At 42.8% G+C, this 10576-nt stretch overlaps 1 pseudogene; it reads right to left on the bottom strand.

The window, feature by feature from the left end:
• Nucleotides 1-5926: 5926 nt before the first annotated feature.
• LOC124468803 lies at nucleotides 5927-9556 on the bottom strand (annotated as a pseudogene).
• Between the last annotated feature and the right edge of the window lie 1020 nt (nucleotides 9557-10576).

The raw sequence follows: 10576 nt of genomic DNA, 5'->3' as shown, positions 1-10576 counted from the left end.
AGACTAAGCTTTCTGTCAGCTCTGGTCAGCTGGAACAACTGTCCCCCCTCCCTCTTCCGTGTCCCATACTCACAAACACACACACAAACACACAGTGACCAGTTGGTCAGAAGAGGAGGCAAGAGCACAAGTGTTTTACACAGATAAATAATTAGAATCAGATATAGCAGCCTCTCCTGTCGAGAGCTGCTTAATTCAAACAAATGACTCTTGAACTGAATGTTGGAGAACAACAATAGAGCTCACTCCACTTACCTTTCTCTCTCTCTCTCTCTCTTTCCCTCTTTCTCTAAATCCCTTTTTTCTCCCTTACCTTTGGGTATGATGCTATCAGATAAAATCACCCACACAAATTACACAGTGATGACAACCTGATTCTTCCAATTTGAATAATAATTAATTTCCCATTGCCCCCCCACCCTCCACCCTGCTAAGAATGTGTTTCATACAGCGTTTGAGTGACTACATCTTTTAACATATGACATCGAACCATACCCCGTACAGAATGCAAAGAGGGAAGAGAGATGGAGATGGGGTGGGATATATATGTATACATATATATATATATATATGTAGAGAGAGACAGAGGCAGAGGCAGAGGCAGAGACAGAGAGAGAGAGAGAGAGAGAGAGAGAGAGAGAGAGAGAGAGAGAGAGAGAGAGAGAGAGAGAGAGAGAGAGAGAGAGAGAGAGAGAGAGAGAGAGAGAGAGAGAGAGAGAGAGAGAGAGAGAGAGAGAGAGAGAGAGAGAGAAGGATGCAGGAAGGCACATCTCAGCATATCACCCAGTCAGGGTAGCTCTTAACAAAATTAATTATGTTTCATTCTTCCAGTGAATGGTAGTGATGTGACAAGAAACTGTTACTCAAACAGACACACGACTACACACACGAAGACACAAACACACCTAGACACACACACACACACAGCCACACCCGAGAAGAGACTGCTGAACAGAGGGATTGAGGAGGGTGGAAAAGGAAGCAGGGAATTAGCCTGAGCCCGAGCGGTGCCTGTGTTTGTTTGAAGCAGGGAATTTGAAATGCTGACAAAAAGAAGGGCTGAACTCTGAAACGACTTCCTTCCTGTTAAAATCTGCACCGGGCTTATTAGTCCCTGCGCTGACAGGTAGAATCACCTGGTAGATGATCAGTATTTGATGTTCCCTCCTCTCTGGAAGCAGCACAGTCACTTCACCCGTAACAGAACTACTTCTCAGTGGTAGAATCACCAGTAACACATTTGACATCCTGTACAGTGTGTTGAATGTGTTTGTGTGTGTGTGTGCAGAGCTGTGGTGTTTTGTCTCTGCGGATCTTCCTCTTTTCCTCCACCTAAACACGACTTCTGGACCCACTGAGTCACAGCTACTCCAACTGGCTTTATTAGAGAACCAAATGAACCATGCCCAGTAGGATACAGACTGGAAGTCTCTGTAGCTTTTTAAACACTTGTCTGAATTGTAAAAATCACGACTGCGTCCTGAATGGGAGGGGTGGAACATAAGGCTTTAACAATAACGCTCTGTTTATGTATTCCTTTCTGAGAGGGATTTTGAGAGGGATATCAACCATTTCATCTCTTGCTCTGACTGAAATAGATTGTTGTCATTCCCCGTCAAAGACGACCTTCAATGACTTGAAAGACACTGAACTAAGAAAAACAACACCAAAACAAAAACTTGCTTTCCCAAAAAGATCAGTTGTACAGGAACTGTTTATCCTTGTCAGATACTCAAGGGAACGGTTCCAATCCCCCCTCTTTTGCAGCCCCTTAAGACTGGGACACCTGCAGGGCTAGAGGTTGAATATGTTGGCATTCGACCGCAGGTCGGGCTGGAGCAGAGACGTGTGCTCATTCCAGCTCTGGCAGTGACATGGTGTCCTCACCTGAACCTGGCCCCAGGCCCAGACCCCCTGCCCTCATTGGTCTGCTGGACTGACCCTCTCCCCTCATTACCTAGGCAGACCGCAGGCTGCCTCTCATCTGCGAGTCCCATCACAGGATGCTTGTTTGGGTTAATGAGAATTGCTGGAGGTCTGTGGAACTCATCTGGCCAAGTCTGACCTGCAACATCTCAACACACCCTCAACACTGTGGATACACGAGGGGGCCCGTGGGAGAGACAGACTGAAAATGTGTGTGTGTTTTTTTTCCCCCCGATGTGTGTTAGTTTGTATCAGGATCGGTTGGGGTGTGTGAGAAGTACATGCGTGATTGTGGGGAGAGGGGAGCAGTGTGTACTGCTCCTAATGGTACCGTGCTTGCGTAAATAAATCATTGTGATTGCTTGCAGTTCTTATATACTAAAGGTGTCCATTATTCTCAGAGCTTGATGTCTTGCATTATTTTACTTGTTAGGAGGAAGACCATCTTCTGGATGACAGAGGACAGATATACGCTGTAAAAAAGATACACGTTTTAATCCTCTCTAACAAACGCTGACACATGCGTTTCCAACCCAGATGGCACTAGCCAGAGCATGTTGACATGTGCTTTACAATGAAACAAGTTGGAATGGGCGTGGCCATCAGCGTGTTTGAGTGTGGTGCAGTGCACCTGCCTTCATGGCCTTTCTGGCTTTGAACCTGTCCAATGTCAAAAAACTGCTTAACAACAGATGCTCATTAAACACACACATACACTCAATACACAAACTGTGGTCGGCTCAATCTGTTCCTCCATGCAGACGACGCCGGTGTCACCTCTATGACAGGAATTCCCTCAGACAGGCACAGGAAACTCTCTTGCCACCGAGTTGATGGGCACACGTGTTGACAGGCACCCAGGTGATAATGACTGTTCAGGGCACACATAATATTCTCTTTCATCCTCTGGTAATAGAAATCTCCTTGCTTGTCTGAAGTCCTGTTCCCTCGGATAGAGAGGCGGTGCCTCGCCGTCAGATGCCATTCATCAGATTGGAGCCGTGGTAACACACGTCTCTCACGCTTGCGGGTGGGGACATGCTCGAGAAGCGATTAAGAGTCCGTCATTTCTCTCCGCCCGTCCAGCTTTTTCTCCTTTTCCCTCCTGCTTGCTTGTCGTCCTCCTCTCATTTCCTACTTGTTCTTCCTTCTTGTCCCTCCTCTCTCGTGTTCCTCTCTACCCTCTTTCCCTTTCTCTCCGTTTTCTGGTCTTCCCCTTCTGTTAGCCCCCCACCACCATTCTCACTGGGTGAAAAGCAATTACCATCGGAGGATCATTTCACTTCCTTGACTCAATTGTTCCTCACTGTGGGGCGAAAAAAAATCAAATTAAAAACAATTGCCATGAGAATCCTACTTCCTTCCTGCAGATGTAATTTCCTGCTTCCTGGCCTTGAGGGGATGGCCTGCAGACCCACAGCCTGGGGCATGGTAAACTGCATTGGACTGAATGGGGCTTAGATCCATTCCTCTCTTCTTGTGTTCTTGATGACATTCATTTATACAAGGAATGGGTTACAATTCCAGAAAGCTTCTCCCCCGGTGAGCACTTGCTCTGAAGAAATGTTTTAAAATGTTTTCAGGGCAGGGAAAAACTCACTGGAATTAAAACCTATTTAAACAATAACAAACAAAGTTACAGGAAAGGAGAAAAGCTCAGTGCTTCATGTGCCTTGACTGAATAGATTTCTTTCATTTGTAGCAGCCCAAAACCTCTACAACGTGCAAACTATCGCCAGCTGATCTGGAAGGGTACGGGCAGTCAGGATGTGGCTTGGGAGAGCATGCCTCGCCAAGCCTGTCTTCAAAGAAAAGTAGTCACTCATTGGTAGATTTAAGGTCAATCCAAAATGATAATTGGATGTTTGTTTATTTATTCGACATTGTTATTTTTGTCAGTTTTTTTTTTAACCAAAATTATATAAGACTGATTGAGACAAATCGTTTTGATTTCCTTCAGGCTGGAGAGTGTCAAATGACACCAGGAAGTGAGGACTTAATTGACACCATGAGGGTCATTTACAAATAGTCACTCTGTGTCTTCTGACAAGAGTGTCACTGCAGGGCAGATCCCCTCGTCCAGGACAAACTCAAGGACAAGGAGGAAGTGGAAGGTGGAGGACGTGGAAGGTGGAGGAAGTGGAAGGTGGAGGACGTGGAAGGTGGAGAAAGACCGTTCTGTCTTCAAGACATCAAGAAGAAGGACTGGGCAGAACTCTTCCGAGGCTGCACAGCATGTAGTTCAGTGATAATAATTTAACAGTTCATTCACATGTTTTCCTTCAGCCATCTAACTATTCCATTTTAAAACGTAATACTGTAGTCAATCAGTTTCTCCTCCTGTGTATTTGTCACCAGTAGCACAAAATGATGAACACTGAGGTGTTCATTAGTTTGTTCCAAGACACCGACGTCCACATTACTGAAACATTAGTACTGGTTAGATCTAACTCCTCCTGCATTCCTGTCAGGTCATGTTGTAGTGTTTATGGATCCATTTGGGATTGGGCTATCCTTTGGCTTACTCTGATTTGAGCACATTTTCTTCCAATTGAAGAAAGTGAGAGGAGCAGAACCTGTCATTTCCATCCAATGGGTTTTGAAAAGGACAGATGCCTGACTGAATTTGCTCCTCTCTCACTCACTCACTCCCAATAGGGGAGAGGAACAGGGGCAATTTTCTATCATTGTTGTTTAACAAGTAAATAGAGCGATTAATCAAATAAATGGATGCAAACGATCACATTTTTACTCACCAGGTGGGAAATAGCTCTTGATAGGCATGCCAAGTACCACTGTGAGAACAGGCATATGGTTTATATCGGAATAGCTCTTCAGCAAGGCCGTTTTGTACGGGTAGTTTTTGTCCAATATAATACAGGAATGATCCTGGAAAAGAGAGCACTACTTGCTCTTCTTGCTATTTTTCATAGCAGGAAGGAAGCTGCCATTTAAAGTATTGTTAGAATTCTCAGACATGCCTGAAAGTCTTCGGAGCAAAAAAAAAAAAAAGCTCTAGAGGTGACACAATACAAACCATTTCTGTCTGTCCCTGTCCCGGTCTGTAGTCAGACGTGAGACGAGGCAGGTACTTTCCCCAAATATTTAGTGAGACAGTGTCAGTACTTGCCTGGTCACTGTGAGAGGAAGACTGTGGGAGCTTGACTCCATAATACATCAGTTAAAAACCTTTTATTTTTGCATTCACTATTCTTTGCACACACGTTTCCAAAGAAAATAGTTGCTGCACACAATTGGGGCAAAGAAATTCCAAACCCGTGCAGTTCCAAGACTGTATCTGTCTTTCATTCCTACACAGACATGAAGCATGGTACCAGCACTTGCAGTCTTCTGACATATATTGCTGTAACAAGTGTAACAAGTATAAGATTTAACTGGATTGGAAAGACAATTCTTTTAAAAAATTTGATGCCGGTTTTGAGTCACTTTACCTACTGGACAACAACTGTCCCTTTAAATTGTATTTTGCAGTTTTCTTTTGGCTTCTTTTTGGTATACTTCCTTTTTTTGTATTTGGTACTGTTTGGTTGTTTTGGCTGATTTTGCATGTTTACTGGCGTTTTTGGGGTACTTTTGGGTTGTTTAGAGTGATTAGTATGACCCATTTCTATTTTCAGAAGTTCCTACCTATCAAAGCTACATAAATACCGGTAGTTAACTAACTATTGCTGCATCACAGTTTCACATTCCCGGGTCCATTCAAAAACAATTCAATCACACAACATAAACTTGTTACCTGTTAAATAGTGCATTTGTGAATGAGCAACATCAGTATGGGCAACTCAAATTAAACACAGCAAACACAATAAAGACAACCATGAGTTTCGTCAGGCTAACTAAGCTATGCTCACATCCACACTCACTATTTGCACAAAGACGCCAGTGTAGAGCACAGCAAGCAAATGAACCAGTGCCAGTGTATACTGCTCCTAATGGTACCGTGCTTGCGCAAATAAATTCTTGTGGTTGCCTGTAGTTCTTATATACTAAAGATGTCCATTATTCTCAGAGCTTGATGTCTTGCATTATTTTCCTTGTTAGGAGGAAGACCATCTTCTGGATGACAGAGGAAAGATATACGCTGTAAAAAAAGATGCACATTTTAATCATGTCTAACAAACGCTGACACATACATTTCCGACCCAGATGGCACTACCCAAAGATAAGTCTATGAAGTATTCAAATGGTACCAGACTTTCCCAATAATGCCACTCAAATATATTAAAAACCTTTCAGAAAATTCAAAATGTAGATAAAGTGCCAATATACAAAACCTCCAACCTGCTTGAGGTTGTCTGTGCCAACACAGATCTTTCCAATCCCCCAGACTGGTACCAGGAGGATGGAGGAGAGAGCCATGGTCAATCCAAGGGCGTATGCCCAATCTGGGTACACGTACCAGTGGTTAAACTTTAGAGGTTTGTAGTCCACTAGGTAGAAAATTAAGGAACCCTGGGACGAACAAGAGGTTAAGAGGTTAATGCTTTGTCAAATGCAAGATTCAAAAGTGTGCTGTGCATTTCAAGTCTTACCAGACACACCACTGGGGTTAGATAACGCCAGCACAGCTGGAAGAGAACACAAGGCCGCTGTCCAGTCATGTCCTCGGTGATGTCACATACACAACCAGCACCTAACCATAACACGGAGAGATCCTAACAGTTTCAAGGGGAGAATGCAGATGTCCCCCATGAAACATCTGTTGAAACTTAATGTTGGTGAATAGCTATATAGTTGGTGTTGGTGTTGTATATAGTTGGTTAGACAATTGTTCATGCACTGTTGTGAAATTAATAACTATTTTAAGGAAAAAAGAAACTCACCAAATAGCCAGCCCATGACTAGAGAGTCAAACAGAGCAATGAAGAAAATACAGATACCACTGCAGGCGTAGTATTCTATGAGCTGGAAAACATAGATTCCCCCCTGGAGAGAAGATATGAACACACAAGCATGTTCATGTGTACTGACTATTTAGATCATCACATCTCCCGCATTTTACTGTCTGTCCATTTTATGTTTTGATAAAATATTACACACTCTTTTCAGATAATATTTTAAAATATTACCTGTGTGACGAGAGTCAGATTTATAAGGAAGCACGAGACACTAAAGAGGAGGACAGAGTTCCCGACGCCCTCTTCTACGCAGTGTTGTGGGAACAAGTCAATGGCAGAGGTTACGAATGTCTGAAAACGTACAAACTAAAGTAAAACAGAGAGAGAGACAGTGAGTTACAGGGTCAAGTTTGAACAAGCCTTCTTGTTCAGACTTTGTCTTCAAAGTCCAATGTAGTAGATAGTGGATAGTGGGTTCAGTAGGTTGGTATAAGTTTGACTGAAGAATGTTGTGAATGGGACACAGGGAGAAGAGGGAGGAAACAAAGCGCTCTTCTGAAGTCTGATCTCTAATGAACAGAGATCAGGTTTCTCACCATTGTGCATTGTATTGGTTCTTATTAAAAAGACAGTCATTGTTTGTCTGTGTAGTAGGTAGGACTTTCAAGGATCACAATCCAGAAACTAAGCAAAAATCTTTGAGTCAAAGGACATTTAAATAGAAATTGTGTGACATTATGACCTGTGAGTCCATGCCTAGTAGGAGAAGCATGATGAAGAAACAGCTTGACCAGAGTTGAGGAAGGGGCATCATGGCTGCGGCTTGAGGATGTACGATGAATGCCAGACCAGGACCTGTACAACAATAAGAAATTGTTGAATGCAAAACGACTGTTTAAAGTTCAATATATGCAGTTCAGAAAAGACAACATAAAATTCAAAACACAAAAACTGGCAATGGCAAGTGTTATCCTGAATCCTAAGTCTTGGAACTCCAAAGGACCAAGTTTATTTATTATTTAAATATTATTTATTTGTTATCACAAATGCTTTTAAAATGAGCATATTGGCCCTATGATGTCCCGGACATTCAGAATCGTGTTTGGAAGCCATTTCTTCACCACTGAGATGGTATTAGGCAGGTGAGGCGTGATGTCTAGTTCTCGCCAGGTGCTTGGCATTCTGGCATTCAACGAAGTGCCATTTGGCAAACTCTTAACCTGCTGTCTATAAGAGTGCTTTCCGTCTGGCCACTCTCACACAAAGCCCTGATTGATGGGTGTGGTCCCATCTCTGCAGATGAACTCTAATGCCAAGAACCTTGGCTTGTCCTAGTTTAGTCTGACAACTTTAGGAAGAGTTTTGGTGGTCTCAAACGTTTCCCATAATGTTCCCCTGATCTTAAGGATTCTGCAACACTATCACGGTAATTGGACTTGATCGATAATAGGCCATGGCATGCAAGGTCATTGGCACAGGCAAACGAAGAATCTGGAACCAGACTGCTGCTGGGAAGAAGATCCTGCCATAGCTGAAGTAGAGTGCCCAGCTGGGTCCAGCTCTCCCTCATACTCCTCCTTGCTGGAGTCAATTGAGCCATGGAGAGAGATGGCTTCGGCATCATGGGCAGTGTGAGCATAGCCACCTCCAAAAAGAGTCCATCTCCAGGGCTCGGCCTCCAAATGTTCTGGACACACTGAGGGCCTCATTAACTACCAGGATTGCGCCCTTTCCAGTCGTGAAATAGCGGGTAAAGACATAACACCGTATTTACAAAGGCACCACAAACAAAATACTACGATTCGGTGAATCTTAGCAGCTAGCAAAGTTATTTTACAGAAGTTCTGAACAAATTATTAATGCTTTCATGATAACCGAGAATGGCATCAACTCTTACAGAACTTCAGTCATCAATCATGATTTATTGCAATACCTGAGTCTGCCACCGTTTGTATTGGAACACCCTGTGTCTTGGCCATGAATCTTAGACAGAAAATAGTGCAAATCTAGTGACAAAACTGGTCCCACTGTTCAGCAAACTCAGCCACAGACACAAGAGACAAATTCCAGAAGAAGTACAATAAATGCTTGTAGTTTGCAATAAATGACCATTCCTGAAAGTTTGCCAGTTCCAGTACAATCACGCATCTCACTTGTAACAGTTGTTCTTAATTTTTATAAAAACTTCCCAGAGTAAGTAGGTTGCCTGTTACAAAACTCTATGAGAAGAGGATTTGACTTCCAGCCTCCACCCACACCTGGACACATTTGAAATAATCAAACCAAAGTTAGTTACAGCGGTCATGGTTTCAAAAAGGTATCATTTTCAGGTATTCAATTTGAAACAGGAAAGTTAATGTTAACTTCTGACTAACTGGTTACCTGAGCGTCTGCCAGACCATCCAGATCAGGATAGAGGAAATATTACTGTAACTCCCTGCCAAGCTCGAGGTAAAGTCAAGCCTTTCACCAACATCAGCAAGAGCATCACATATGGGAACGTTGCAGTAAAATACACCGCCTAAATAAAAATGAATGATTGGTACAGGTGTCACATAAATAGGGTCAGAAAGTAGTGTTATTTACACCATGAATCAATGCTTATCGTCGACCTTGTGTTATTTGTATGCATTTAAATAAATGAAGTTTCCCACCTTGCCAGTGGACTTGACTCCTTTCCAAATGCTGAAGTAGCAGGCAGCCCAGCAGATGATGAGGCAAAGCACCAGCTCCCATCTCAAACTGCCCACCTCCTCTATGGACCCTGACATTGCAAACACTCTGCGCCTGGGGCTGAACAATTAATAACAGTGAAGAAATAATAAGAACACATTTGGGAATGAGGATGTAATTAAAAGCTGCTCAGTATTCTCAATAGGTTCCTGATGTGTACTCACACCCAGAACTCAGTTGCAGCTGATGTGGTGTTTACTGTGCAGTGAGTTCCACACACTTATCTAATTGAAGGTTTAAGTGGACATTTTAAATTGATTGCTTATAAGCATATCATTTAAACAAGTGTGGGAAGTGCTGGTGCATCACTAGTCCTCAAACTAGAATAATCCACGACCTGTGTTCCAGGTGTTTCCACAGCTGGCCCAGGGTAGCTGGGATCTGAAGGAGAACACAAGGTAGAACAGAGACCAGGTCAGGAGTATCATGTAAGCACAACTATATATGTTGATCAGTAGTTCAGCATAGCCAATCCCTAAAAAAAAGAAGCAGATGTAAATAACTTTGAAGTCGAGATTTTGACAGCTTCTCTCAACAAAAACTATTTTCAAAAAAGAACTTAACTTAGGTTAAACACATATGGTTAATACTGACACACAGCTAAACTTTGTCTTGATTCTGGTCAATCTTTTGCAAGAAGTTTCTTTTTAATGAGTCAGGATTTCTTGTTGCTATATTCTACCTCACCTTGTGCCAGTGAGTTTTCTCCAACAGGTGACTAGGCCTTCCTGAGTGTACTGACCAATCCATGCTTCCAACAGGAACATAGGTACCCCCAAAACCGCAATAGATATCCTGTAGGGCACTGAAAAAGCTGTATAATTTCAAATATGAAGAAATAATAGATGTGTCACTACATTTCAGGTGCTAAACGTCTGTCAGTCTTAGGTCTTCAGAAAGTATAGGAACGAAGAGTATCATAATGCAAAGAGATTGTACATACTTACCACCCCCATACTTATAACAGAGATATGGGAACCTCCAGAAACTCCCCAGTCCTACTATAGTTCCAGCAGTTGCTAAAATATACTCTGTTTTAGAGCCCCACTGATCCCTCT

This window comes from Hypomesus transpacificus, chromosome 6 (assembly GCF_021917145.1).
Source record: "Hypomesus transpacificus isolate Combined female chromosome 6, fHypTra1, whole genome shotgun sequence".
In the NCBI taxonomy this organism is placed as follows: Eukaryota; Metazoa; Chordata; class Actinopteri; order Osmeriformes; family Osmeridae; genus Hypomesus; species Hypomesus transpacificus.
This window is presented reverse-complemented; position numbering and strand designations above follow the sequence as displayed.